Source organism: Tursiops truncatus, chromosome 16, assembly GCF_011762595.2.
Source record: "Tursiops truncatus isolate mTurTru1 chromosome 16, mTurTru1.mat.Y, whole genome shotgun sequence".
In the NCBI taxonomy this organism is placed as follows: Eukaryota; Metazoa; Chordata; class Mammalia; order Artiodactyla; family Delphinidae; genus Tursiops; species Tursiops truncatus.
In genome coordinates, this window is record NC_047049.1 from 57,795,735 (window position 1) to 57,810,443 (window position 14,709).

The window sequence follows — 14,709 nt, forward strand, 5'->3', positions numbered from 1 at the left end:
GGGTTAAGTTTTTTTTTTTTTTTTTTTTTTGCGGTACGTGGGCCTCTCACTGTTGTGGCCTCTCCTGTTGCGGAGCACAGGCTCTGGACGCGCAGGCTCAGCGGCCATGGCTCACGGGCCCAGCCGCTCCGCATGTGGGATCTTCCTGGACCAGGACACGAACCCGCGTCCCCTGCATCGGCAGGCGGACTCTCAACCACTGCGCCACCAGGGAAGCCCACATTATACATCTTATAAACGTAGACTCTTTAGTGATGACATAGTCCTACAGCTCTACATTTTAGGTGACTCTACCATTCAGTTCTTAAAACCCTTAAACCAGGAATATCTCCTGGAAATGGAGACATTTCTCAAATGCTAGCTGCTGCTTCCATGTGGGTTTAAAAATGGGATGAATATATTTTATCTTATTTTAAACACTATTTTGAACTTCTGTACCCAACTTCCAATAATTATTATCAGAATTTCCATAATTTTATTAACAGCTACAGTATCTCCTAATTTAGTATCAACTGCAAATTTTATTAATGGGTTACTTAAATTTTCCCCTTAATTTAACGGAAAAAAATGCTTAATAAAAACCAGGCCAGCAGCAATTCTATTTGAAAGCACTTTAGTATAAACTTTCTCCATGACTGAATTCATTAGCCTTTTGCATTAGTCTCTGTTTATCATCTTTAAACCAAACCAATCTTCATTAATTTTCTAAGGCGCTTTCCCTAGTGCTTTCACCACAGTTTATACATAGCTCCTTTTCTCTACAATTTTTCTAACCCTATCAAATTTGTCTCACTCTAACCTCATGGGATTGTTCATCACTAATACTTTTTAGAGGGATTATTGCAGCTTTTATTCTTTGGCATTTAATAAAAAGAAAAACTTCATCTTTAGTATTTGTTGATCCCTCTGAAAAAGAGTTTTATAAACAAGTGTAGTATAGTTCCTTTCTTTTATTGACCACAAAATGTTTCTCAACCCAAATGATCTCTTCCTTCTCAGTATGTACTTGAAGCACTTTACTGTGCAGCACAGCATTCAAAGGCCTATTACAACTTACCATTTCATGCTCACCCACACCCCTCTCCCCTATATGTGACTTTCTTTGTGATACATCATACCCTTTCAGGCTTCTTTGCCTTTCGATCTTATTATTCCGTTAACTTACATTCTTTTGTAATCTCAACTTGCCAAAATTGTAAGTATTCTTCAAAGCCTAATTCAAACATCACTTCCTTTGTGAAACTTTCCCCAACTTCTTCTTCCTTCTGTTATCCTATATAAATTAGTTCATAAAAATGGTATACCACTTCTCATACTGTATTAGTGGGTTATGTCTCGCCTAGATTTTAAGAAAAGGAGTTTTTGTCTTACATAACTACAATTTTCGACATATAGAAGGCACTCAATAAAACCACACTGACTTGAATTCATTTGTACTGTTACTTTATGTTTTTTTTTTTTTTTGCGGTACGCAGGCCCCTCACCGTTGTGGCCTCTCCCGTTGCGGAGCACAGGCTCCAGACACGCAGGCTCAGCGGCCATGGCTCACGGGCCCAGCCGCTCCGCAGCATGTGGGATCTTCCCGGACCGGGGCACGAACCCGCGTCCCCTGCATCGGCAGGCGGACTCCCAACCACCGCGCCACCAGGGAAGCCCTACTTTATGTTTTATCTATTGGTGTCTTGCTTCTCCAACTTGTCCTGCCTGCACTTATAGATTCGCAGGCTTAAGTTCTATATTATCTGGCATATTCTTAGCACATGATCAAAAATCTGTGAGTTGGAAGAAATGTTAGAAATTAACACAGTTCAAAATGTCAACCAATGCAATAATTCATTTTACTAAATACCTTTGTTTAAATATCTATAATGACTCCCATGACCACATAGACTGGTTTGCCCACGATAGTCCTATTACAATTAATAGCACCCTCTTTCACTTCCAAAAGTATCTACGTTTTGATGACAAGTTGTATGGTTACCATAATAATGAATAACTGCCTATTTCCTCACAAGTACTGGACAGCTGAACAGCCCTAATTATTGTACTTTTTGAATTCTGAACCATGTGAATGTATTGCTTATTCAAAAAACATTTTAAAAAATTTCCCCTTTGTTATAGGTGAGTATGGGTGGAATTCTAGGACTAAAGGAAATCATTAAGAGTATAGGCTAAATTTATTATGATGAGTAAATTAAATAGACGGCTAAGTGTGAAATAATTAATTTGACAAAAGAACTAGGCCATTTTCTTGAGACTTGATTGTTTATTGAGCCAGAAAAGCTCTAGACATAAGAACTTAAAATAGTTTAGTAGAAGCAGAGAAAATCTAAATAAACGTTATGGACCAAGATTAAACAAAGGGGGAAGTCCTCAGGAATGCTGGCTTCTACAGGGCTACTTAAAAAATGAATAAATCAAAAATGATGTGAGCTTCTAAAGAAGTTTAATTGGGATAAACTGTCTTTATCCTAATAAAAGGAATAAGGCAATATTTAAGTCTTCATTTAAGTAGCTTTTCATATTCAATGTGCAAACAATTTATTCCTTTTAACTAAGGAAAATTTTAGCTGTTCAATTATCTGAATCATACTTATCTGCTACACCTCCAAAGATTTTTATCTGAACCAAAAACTTGCATGCAGTGATTCAGCCAAAATAAAATTTTGCCACCAAGTTGTAATGCTCTGAAAAATGAATTTTGGTGTCTAACTGAATTTCAGAAAAATCACTCACTGGATACAAACAATAATTATTCTGAAAAATATTTGGTAATATACCTCTTAGATAAATATCCATTTGTATATTTTTAAGAGCTTTCAATTATAGAAATTGATTATATGGCGTTTTAAAACATGATGGATACATTCTCTAAGAACCATTAAAGCTAATGTCTGTCTGTCTATCTAACTATAAATGTGTAGGTAAACACAGCTATCATCTAGATACCCATTCACATATACAAAATGAATTTATGATATGTATACCCACCTCTTCATCATAATGTTTTCCAGCTCTTATGATATTCTACTTAAACAGAAGTCTTAGAATTGGAGATTATTTGGAAGAAGTTCTAAAAACACAGTTAACCAAGTATGGACTAGATCATACATGGATGCTTTCTTCGATCAAGGGGCCCCTGGATGTATTCCTACAAGAAGATTTATCCTATTAAAGTCTATTGGTATTGATCTTATGGTTAAATGTGTAATGGGGAAGTAGACAGTGATCCTTTAAATATACGTTCTGAGGTACACTGTAAGCCAGGGGTTTTCCAATCTTGATGCTATTTATATTTTGGGTCAGATGATTCTTTGTTGTGAGTGACTGTCCTGTGCATTATAGGATGTGTAGTGTCATCTCTGGCCTCTATCCATTAGATGCTAGTGGAATTCCCCCACCCTCCACCACCTATCCCATTGTGACAACCAAAAGTGAGGAGAAAAACTGTTCCTAGTTGAGAACCACTGCTGTAAACAAATGAGGCAGCATGGTATAGAACAGACTAGACTAGACTGAGATTCAAGAGGCTGGGTTCTAATCCAGCTGTTTTTGTCTCTACCTAATCTGGCAGTTCTCAAAGTGAATTATGAAGGGTAGTATTGCTAAATCAGCTAACAACCTTATATAACAAATAGCTAAGCCCACTTAACTTTCCAGGACCATATATTTTTCTATTTTATAATAAAAAATATTGACTAAGGACTTTAATTTAGGCTCTAATGCTACTGCTTGTAATAAACCAACTCCTACACCATAAACAGCTAGAAAAGTTGCAAAAATTAAAAAAAAAAATTTAAAACAATAAATGAAGCCAAGACTTGATGGGACAAGATCTCTGAGAAAAGAGAACCTTAAAGACCTAGGCTAACGTGCTAAAAGTTGACCTGCAAATTCTTGGTGCTGGGTGAGAGGTTGAGAATCTAGGCAATTGGCTCTTGCTAAGAGGTAGCAAAGCCAACAGAGCTTTTGGCAGTCTCCAGGGCTGGTGAGACAAAAACTGGAGTTTCAGGCTGCCAAGGCAATCAGAATTGAAGTGGCGTGATCCTGAAGGGGAACACAGTGGAGTAAGCCTTATTCTCAGGGGTTTTCTCCTTTGAGGTGTTTGCCAAATTTGTAAGGCAGCAGGACAAAAGGCCAAGATACTAAGCAGAAGACCTCTAAAAGGCAGAGTAATTTTTTGGCAGTTATATGGTGCAAAGAGAACCTACCAATGAGTAGGGACCCTAGTAAATATGCCAGGATTTCAGGTGAGATTTCAGGAGAGAGACAGCATTTCAGGAGTGGGAAAAAAAATACAGAAGTAGATTGAATCTTATAAAACCTGCAACAAAACCTTGAGCTAGTTCAGTTTTTGATCTAGGTTTACTCTAGCTGCCTTCTACAGGAAAACAGTATCACCAACAGAAATGCTATAATTTATTAGGAACAAAAGAAACAGACCAACAGATGACTGAGACATTATAGTTTCTGGACATGCAATTTACTATTACAGTGATTAATATGTTTGAAAAATTAATGAGAAGGTAGAGGATTACACTATAAAACTGGGATCAATAAAAAAGAATCAAATAATTTAGAAAAAGAAGAATGTGATTACTGAAATAAGGAACTCAACAGATGGGACAAAGTGAAAAAGAGAGGATTAGTGAACTAAATGCTAGGTCACCGCAAAACACACAAGCTGAAGCTAAAAAAATACAAAAAATAATACAAAAAATACAAAAAAAATAAAAAGTACAAAAAAGGCATAAAAGATATATGGGACACAATAAAAAAGGCCTAAGATATGTGTAATTGGTCTCCAATTGGAAAATCAGGGATGCAGTATCTAAAGAGATAATTACTGAGAATTTTCCAAAACTGTTAATAGTCATCAACTATAGATTCAAGGAACACTAAAACCCCCAGCAGGATAAATACAAGGAACACCAAAACCAAATACAAAGTTAAAGTCAAAGAGAAATTCCAAAAAGCAGTCAGAGAAAATGGAAATATTATATAAACCTCTTATTCAAAGAATAAGACTAAAATATTATAAAGATGTCAATTCTCTCCAATTGAAATGCAGATTCAATATAATCTCAATAAAAATTCTATTAAGGATTTGGAAAAAAAAAAAAACAAACTCTGGGGGTGGTGACAACAAGTTGATTCTGGAATTTACCTAGAAATGCAAAGGGCCAAGAAGAACCAGGACGATCCTGAAGAACAAAATTAGAAAGCTCACATTACCAGATAAAAAGGCTGATTATAAACAGAAACTGACAGTGTAAACTGGTACAAGAATAAAGAGAACAATGGAATAAAGTCTCGAAAAAGGGACACAGATATAAGGTCACTTGAAATGTGACAAAGGTACCAATTCAGTGCAGTTAGGAAAAGGATGTTCCTTTTAATAAATGATGATGGGTCAACTGGTTACTCATATGCACAAAATAAATGAATCATGCCCTCTAGCCCACACCGTATATAAAAACTGATTCTAATTCTAGATGGACTGTGGATCTAGATATAAAAATAAATAAATAAAAATTATAGAAAAAGAGAATAGGAAAATATCTTCATAAGCTTGGCATATGCAAAGATTTTCTTCAAAGAACATGAAAAGTTATTACCCACAGGAGAAAACATTATAAATTGGACTATATTAAAATTAAAGGCTTTTGTAACAAGACTTGCATGCTGACTGTAAGAAGAATTATAATCAATAAGACAATCTAATAAGAGCAAAAGACTTCAGGGCTTCCCTGGTGGCGCAGTGGTTAAGAATCCACCTGCCAGTGCAGGGGACACGGGTTTGAGCCCTGGTCTGGGAAGATCCCACATGCCCAGCTAAGCCCCTGCACCACAACTACCAAGCCTGCGCCCTAGAGCCCACAAGCCACAACTACTGAGACCGCGTGCCACAACTACTGAAGCCTATGCACCCAGAGACCGTGCTCGGCAACAACAGAAGCCATTGCAATGAGAAGTCCACATACGGCAACGAAGAGTAGCCCTGGCTCACTGCAACTAGAGAAAGTCGGCATGCAGCAATGAAGACCCAACGCAGCCAAAAAAAAAAAAAAAAGACTTCAACAAAAGAAGATATACAAATGTTAAGAAGCAGGTGAAAAGGTGTCCCACCTCATTACAGTAGGAAAATTCCAGTTAAAAGCACAATGAGATACTAGTACATACTCACCAGAATGACAAAACTAAAAAGGTGGATAGCAGCAAACGCTGGTGAAGTTGTGGGGGGGAAAAGCCATTCTATATGCTACTGGTGGGAGTATAAACTGGTACCATCACTTTGGAAAACTGGAACTGAAAAACGGAACCCTTCTGAATTATAACTATGGTGGTGGTTACATAAATGTATGCATTTGTCAAAACACAGAGAACCTGACACCATAAAGAGTGAATTTTAATTATTAAAAAAACCAACACAGATATGAAAGGAAACCAAAATGGAATACAAACTCTAACAAATGAATATAACTGCATTACAAATAAATAATGTAACCACATGAAGTGGATAGAATAAAAGAACTAACAAAGTTACTTTTGGATAACAGTATTTTGACTAGATACTGTAGGGCCAAAGACAAAAAGGACTATAATCTAACACTGTACATTAAGGAAATATGTTTCATACAAGGGTATGGGTAAGCAATTCAAAACTACTTTAAGACAGAACAAATAGTAAATGTATCTTACATAATGAAAACCAGAACTTCAATGTCAGAGGAAGTTATAAATAAGGAAAGGGAGAAGGCTAGAATGAACTCTCCTGTTGGACTGGAATCAAAGGTATCAGTTTGAACTCATGGAATTTAAATATATAAATGGACAGATAGATATAGGAATAAATATAGATAGGTATAGATTCATGAGTTGTTATACATACATATATTGCCAATCTGTTTGTAAGAGGGCCTAGAAGCAATGATTCTCAAGTAGCAATGAACATATCTAGCACCCAGATCTGGGTTTCTAAATACCATTTGCTAATAAAAGGAACTGGGGTTATTTGAAGAAGTAGTCGATTCTTGGACCGAGGTAGGTAAATACAAGAGCCTAGAGCATCTTATGTTGTCAAAAGTAAGGTACTGCTTAAAAAATTATGGGGACAGATCAAGATAAAAAGTCTATATACTGGGTGATTCTATTTTAAAAAGAAGCACAACAAATTGTTAGCAGCAGAAGCCAAAATAATAAGTACATTTGGTGGGGGGTAATGATTAGGAGGGGAGCACAAGAGGTGGCTTCTAAAGTGCTAGAAGTGTTCTATTACTTGATCTGGTGGTAGTTGGCACAGGTGTGTTGACATAGTGAAAATCTGTACCAATTTTGTATCCATACTATATTTCAAAATAAACCATACAAAATATTCTATATTTTGATTATGGTGGTTACACGTTATTTGGTAAAATATATCTGCATTTTACTATATGTAATCTATACCTCAATAAATCTGAATAAGGGTCCTTCCAAAAATAAATGCTATAATAAGGCTAACATTTGCCTAGTGTAGGCTGTCTCCCATTTTGCTTTCTAGCTTTGATAGAAAGGTGGGAGTTGAAAGAAGTCTCATTTCTTGACAGGCATGAGATCACTAAACCACACATACCATGCCCCAAAGATATTACTTTGTCAGGAATGTGACAGTTCCATATATGTCCTTCTAAATTATGTTCGACCTCTTGGATAATTAAAGGACTTTGTCTTTTATGGTTACAAAAATCTAAAAATGGAACATGAGTTAATAACTTACTTGTTTATATTCATAGTTACGAAATATTGATATATATTCTGTAAAACCTCATCTGGTAAGAACTTTTTTCTATGAATGCCATACATAGACACTCTGAAAGAATGCTACTTAATTTGTTCCATCCACGCCATTACCAACCTATGCCAACAAGAACATGATTTAAAATTGGTTTGGCTGCAGTAGAGATAACATTTTCAAAGTGATTTATAATAATATTTTGTAGCAGTAGGAGTTGTGATGATGTGCTGACATTATTCTTCCAGCTGCTGAGATTGTTTTCCTTCAGAGTTTGCATTTTCTTTTGCACACCTTCTGTGCCTTATGCCTACCAGAATTGCAAATCACACTGATCTTTTCTTAGAGAGTAATGGACAGCACTGAGTGTTTTCAAAGAACATGACAATTTAACTAGCAAATGGGGTGACAAGTTTAAGGACTCAAGAACATGAAGGCAAGAAACTTCAATAACCCTATCTACCCCATAATGAAATGACAAAGGACACTACAATGTGACTACCTCAAATTACAAGCATGCCAGACGCAGGAGACAATTTAAAGTAGTATGTAGGGCTTCCCTGGTGGCGCAGTGGTTAAGAATCCCCCTGCCAATGCAGGGGACATGGGTTCAAGCCCTGGTCTGGGAAGATCCCACATGCCGCAGAGTATCTAAGTCCGTGTGCCACAACTACTGAGCCTGCGCTCTAGAGCCCCCAAGCCACAACTACTGAGCTTGCATGCCACAACTACTGAAGCTCGTGCACCTAGAGCCCATGCTCTGCAACAAGAGAAACCACTGCAATGAGAAGCCCCTGCACTGCAACGAAGAGTAGCCCCCGCTCACCACAACTAGAGAAAGCCCACGTGCAGCAACAAAGACCCAATGCAGTCAAAAATAAATAAATAAAATAAATAAAAAATAATAAAGTAGTATGTAGATTGCTTGTTATTGTGGATGGGTCCTCGTTACTTTGTGATTTATTGAGAAAGAGAAGCATTCAAAAAGGCCTGACTTATTGAAGTACTAGATGCTTAGCTGCTAAAAGGTTTTGTTTCCATTATCCCATAGGATCATAGAACTTGCAGCAACATTATTAAATCACCTAATCCAATGGTTCTCAACGTGAGAGATGGAGCATAGACAGCACTGCTATATCACCTCAGGGAGCTTTTTCAACAAATACACAATCCTACACTCCCCTCCCCTCAGACTCTATCACCCCCATTCTTAGACATCTTCTTGAGGATGTATATTCTAACTCCTCACAGGGATGTATCAGGTTGAGGGGAAGGTGTTTTTATGAAGGAAGGGCTCTATTTACCAAAAGCCCATTAGGTGATTCTAATATAACAGCACCAGTCTTCCAGGTGAAAACCTCTGAGCTAGTCTGTTTTTTCTGTCTGAGCAAAATTACAATTCAAACAGCCCAGAAAGCACTCTGAAATTATTCAGAAAAGTCTACAGTTTATTCTTCAGTGGACCTATTTTATTGTCTCGTAACAGCCACTGTGTAAAATGCATTATTTTCAATTTAGAACAAAAGTCCTATTGCTTCCTCCAATTTTTAGTGATAAATTTAGTACGGAAACTTGGAGAAATTTAAACTTCCTATAAGGACATACATATGTATATGTATATATATTTACACATATGTATGTAGAAAATCTGTATTTTTTTCACTACAGTCCTTATCATAGTAAGATGTTAATATATGAAGACCTTATTAGCAGCTGCTTTCCAGTAGGTAATCTGTAGTATTAGTTTTTCTAAAGTTTATAGAGACAGAAACGATTTCCCTAACCTGACTCCCATTCCTCTAACAGGTTAGTCAACATTAAAAGGATCAAAATGGATAGAATCATCTTTTCCTTCCTGCCCTTCATCCCTAGTCTCTTACTCATTACTTTCCAGTCCCCCTCAGGTCCCCTCACCCCGCCAAAAGCTCAGAACTCAATTATCCTGTAAGCAAGGAACCAGTGATGTGACAAAACCTCTGGGCTGGTATGTGACAAAACCTCTGGGCTGCAAGGATAGAGGATGGATACCCAAATGAAATAGAGGTGACCAAAAAAAATAGGGTAAGTGGAAAAGGCTTTAGATTCACAAGCAATTCATAGGAGAGAAATTCAAAGAATTACATTTATAAAATAAGAGAAAGTAGTTTACAGACTCTGTATCTCAAAAGGAGAAAGGTCTCTAGAATTAAATACCAAGGAAACTAATTTTGTTACATTATTGCTAAATGTCACAAACTTAGCAGTGATCATTTAAAAGTACTCTACAGAGTGAGGTTTAAGGAACTAAAACACTAATTCCTAATTAGTGTTTTAATAAGTGTGGTAGCACTGCCTTGTGCCGTTCTGGAATGTCACTTATGGTAAATTAAGGGACACATTCCTTCCCCATCTTCCATTAGTATTTTATGCTAGGAGGTGGGAAAAAGCTGATCCATATTCAAGAGGAAAGGAGGAAAAACAATAACAAATTGGCATCTCTTCTGTGAATTGCCCCACAGGCCAAGCATTTTTATGTTCTTAATCATTATTAAATGACTTAACATGACACCCAGAGCCTGGCGAATGATTGCATCCTGACATGAGAACGAATTACAAATGAAATGAAAGATCAAGCCGTATTAGAGGATTGCCTCTGGGAAATGAAAATCTTTAATTCTCTTTTATTATTGACATTTATTTGGCTGCCATGAATAACAACATAGCAAAGAGATTCAGCTATGCTTGTGCATTGAATAGCTTATCCCAGGGCTCAAAACTGCATTAACATTTATCATGTTTGCTTTTGTAGCTGACACCGCTGAACAGATTCTCTATCCATCTTGTATTTATCATGCATTGCAGATATAGTGCATCCTCTAATTTAAGTTCATTTTCATATAGTAGGAACAGCAAAGATTAGCCAGCGTCTTTCCGCAAATAAATTCCTGCTGGTAAGCATCCCTAAGAATGGTTTAATAGATTTAATAAAGAACAAAATGAGTTGACAAGGAAATTCAGTCACAGGAAGGGGAAGCTAATTTTAAAGGTTTCAATTTTGGGAAAATTGTGCAAATTCACAATGAGGAAGACACTTGTACAATATGTAGATCTGGAATATATAAAGCCTTAAAATAAATGTCTCCATAAAGAGCAACAAATTGCATTTTATGAATCTGAAAGCAGTATAACAGTTCCTATAAGAAATCTGCATGTTTTTCACTTTTCCAAACAGTGTTTATTGCTAAGACAGGAACAGGCCACATACCATAGGAAGACGGCAATCCAGATAGTTATTATCAATGAAGGGATATCTTTTCATGACTTATTTCTTTTCTTTCTTGTACAAATTAACAACAACGTGGCTTTTCCTGTCACAACAATTAAAGATTATATACTACCTGGTGCCTTTGCTCACATGATCCTCTTTGACTGGACTGCCCTCCTTTTTTTTTTTTTCGCGGTACGCGGGCCTCTCACTGTTGTGGCCTCTCCCATTGCAGAGCACAGGCTCCGGACGCGCAGGCTCAGCGGCCATGGCTCACGGGCCCAGCCGCTCCGCGGCATGTGGGATCTTCCTGGACCGGGGCACGAACCCACGTCCCCCGCATTGGCAGGCAGACTCCCAACCACTGCGCCACCAGGGAAGCCCTGCCCTCTTTTCTTTAAATCCTTCCTAAAATTCAAGGCTTAGCAAGGATATCAATGAGTCTTGGGAAAAACCACTTAATATCTCTGAATTTTGTCTGAAAAATTACTTTTTACATTTCTTTCTGTTTTATATACTTTTAATTTTGGAGAATTTTAAACATATATAGAAGTGGAAGTAATAGCATAATGACCATCCCTCCATATATCCATGACATGGCTTCCACAATTATTTACTCATGACAAATCTCATTTCATCTATAACCCCACTTCACTATTTACCACTCACTGAATTATTTTGAAACATAATTTTTAAAGTAAATTTCTCAATCTTGCTTTTGACAATTCTAAAATAAGAAAGTTGAAATAAATTAACTGTAGGGTTCCTTCTCCCCACAATTTGACAATAATTTCTTTTTTCACCCATTTCAGGCTTATATATTTAATACAATAAAAAATTTACTCCATATTCACTATAACTTCTTTCTTCAAGCTTTACTGATCTCCTTCTTTGAGTCAATACAACCCATATACTCTGTACCAATAATTAAGAAATATAATTATACTTTGTCGTATTCATACTTCGATGTGTACCAATTTTATGTTCCAGTTAGATATTTAAGTCTATCTTAAATTTCAGTGTTCAGCAGAGTACTGAACAAACATAAAGGTAATAATTGCTACTGTTTATAATAATTATGAATTAACTTGGTTTTAATCCTAAGGGTTCAGAGAGTATTTAAAGTTTTGTATTTTGGCTTTAATAGTAGGCAGCATCATATTGACAATATTACTCATTTTAATCAATAAATGTTTACTAGATGAAATTCCTATTCTATTATTAAAATTATATATATATATATATATTTATTTTGGCTGCACTGGGTCTTAGTTGAGGTACATGGGATCTTTACTGCAGCATGCAGGATGTTTTTTTTTTTTTTTAGTTGCGGCATGTGAACTCTTAGTTGCGGCATGCATGCGGGATATAGTTCCCCGAACAGGGATCGAACCTGGGCCCCCTGCATTGGGAACACGGAGTCTTACCCACTGGACCACCAGGGAAGTTCCCTCTATTCTATTTATGCGAGAGCTATAAAATAGATGGCCGAGTAAAAACAAAAGTGAGGTTTTGTTCTTGAAGTTTAAAACTAAGTAAGTAACTTTGTTTTTTTGGCGGTACGTAGGCCTCTCACAGTTGTGGCCTCTCCCGTTGCGGAGCACAGGGTCCAGACACGCAGGCTCAGCAGCCATGGCTCACGGGCCCAGCCGCTCCGCGGCATGTGGGATCTTCCCGGACCAGGGCACAAACCTGTGTCCCCTGCATCGGCAGGCGGACTCTCAATCACTGAGCCACCAGGGAAGCTCTAAGGAAATAACTTATTTCTGAATTCTGTTGCTTATAATCAGATAAATTTATTTTATTCAAGCACAGGTATTTGGTAAGTAAAATGTCTTTTTTTTTTCAAGAAAGACATTTTTAGACTGACAATATCTCCAAAATATCAAAGTAAATAAACTAAATCAATGTGGATTTACTCAACTGAATTTTAATAAATTAAGTTCTTGAAAATGAAATCTTTTCTACTGAGAGAAGATAGGTGTATTTGTTAAACAAAAACAATAAAAGGTATATTTTCACAGAAATACAACAAACAGTCCTAAAATTTGTAGGGAACCACAAAATACCCCGAATAGCCAAAACAATCTTGAGAAACAGAATAAGGCTGGAGGCATCACACTTCCTGATTTCAGACGATATTACAAAGATAGAGTAGTCAAAACAGAATAGTACTGCAGCATAAAAACAAACACATACATCAATGGAACAAAACAGAGAGCCCAGAAATAAACCCACACACGTATGGTCAATTAATTTATGACAAAATAGCCAGGAGTATACAATGGGGAAAGGATAGTCTCTTCAACAGATGGCGTTGGAAAAACCAGACGGCCATATGCAAAAGAAAGAAACTGAACCACTATCTTACAACATACATAAACATCACCTCAAAATGGATGAAAGACTTGAAGGTAAGACTTGAAACCAAAAAACTCTTAGAAGGAAACAAAGGGGATAAGTCCTTGACATTGATCAACAATGATTTTTTTGGCTTGCACACCAAAAGCAAAGGCCAAAAAAGCAATAATAAACAAGTGGGAGTTCAAACTAAAAAACTTCTGTACAGCAAAGGAAACCATCAATAAAATGAAAAGGCAACCAATGGAATGGGAGAAAATATTTCCAAGTCATGTACCTGATAAGGGGTAAACATCCAAAATATATAAAGAACCCATACAACTCAATAGCAAAAAACCAAATAATCCAGTTAAAAAATGGGTAGAGGGGCTTCCCTGGTGGCGCAGTGGTTGAGAGTCCACCTGCCAATGCAGGGGACATGGGTTCGTGCCCCGGTCCGGGAAGATCCCACATGCCGCGGAGCGGCTGGGCCCGTGAACCATGGCCACTGAGCCTGCGCATCCGGAGCCTGTGCTCCACAACAGGAGAAGCCACAACAGTGAGAGGCCTGCGTACAGCAAAAAAAAAAAAAAAAAGGGTAGAGGATCTGAATAGACATTTTTTCAAAAGAGGACAACAGATGGCCAACAGGTACATAAAAAGGTGTTGACCATAACTAATCATCAGGAAAATACAAATCAAAACCACACCGAGGTATCACCTCATACCTGTTAGAATGGTTGTCATCATAAAGACAGGAAATAAATGTTGGTAAGGACATGGAGAAAAGGGTACCCTTGTGCACTGTTGGTGGGAATGTAAATTGATGGAGCTGCTATGAAAAACAGTATGGAGGCTCCTCAGAATATTGTAAGTAGAACTACCATATGATACAGCAATTCTACTTCTGAGCAATTAGCCAAAGGAAACAAAAACACTAACCCAAAGAGATATCTGCACCCCTATGTTCGTTGCAGTATTATTTACAATAGTCAAGACATGGAAACAAACTAAGTGTCCACTGATAGACACTCAGGATGGACAGACTTCAGAATGGATAAAGAAAATGTGGTACACACACACACACACACACACACACACACACACACACAAACACACACAAACACACACGCTGAAATGTTATTCAGCCATAAAAAAGGAAATGCTGCCATTTGAAACAATATGGATGAACATTCAGGGCACTATGCTAAGCAAAATAAGTCCGACATGGAAAGACAAACACTGTATGATATCTCTTATATGAAGAATTAAAAAAACCCCAACAAAACCAAAGTCATAGATACAGAGAACAGATTGGTGGATGCCAGAGGTGGGAATGGGGGTGGAGATG

General features: G+C 37.2%; 1 protein-coding gene across 10 annotated transcripts in view; it reads right to left on the reverse strand.

The window, feature by feature from the left end:
- Nucleotides 1-14,709, reverse strand: part of ADK (adenosine kinase) — a 483,942-nt gene that overhangs the window by 63,558 nt on the left and 405,675 nt on the right. The window lies entirely within an intron of this gene.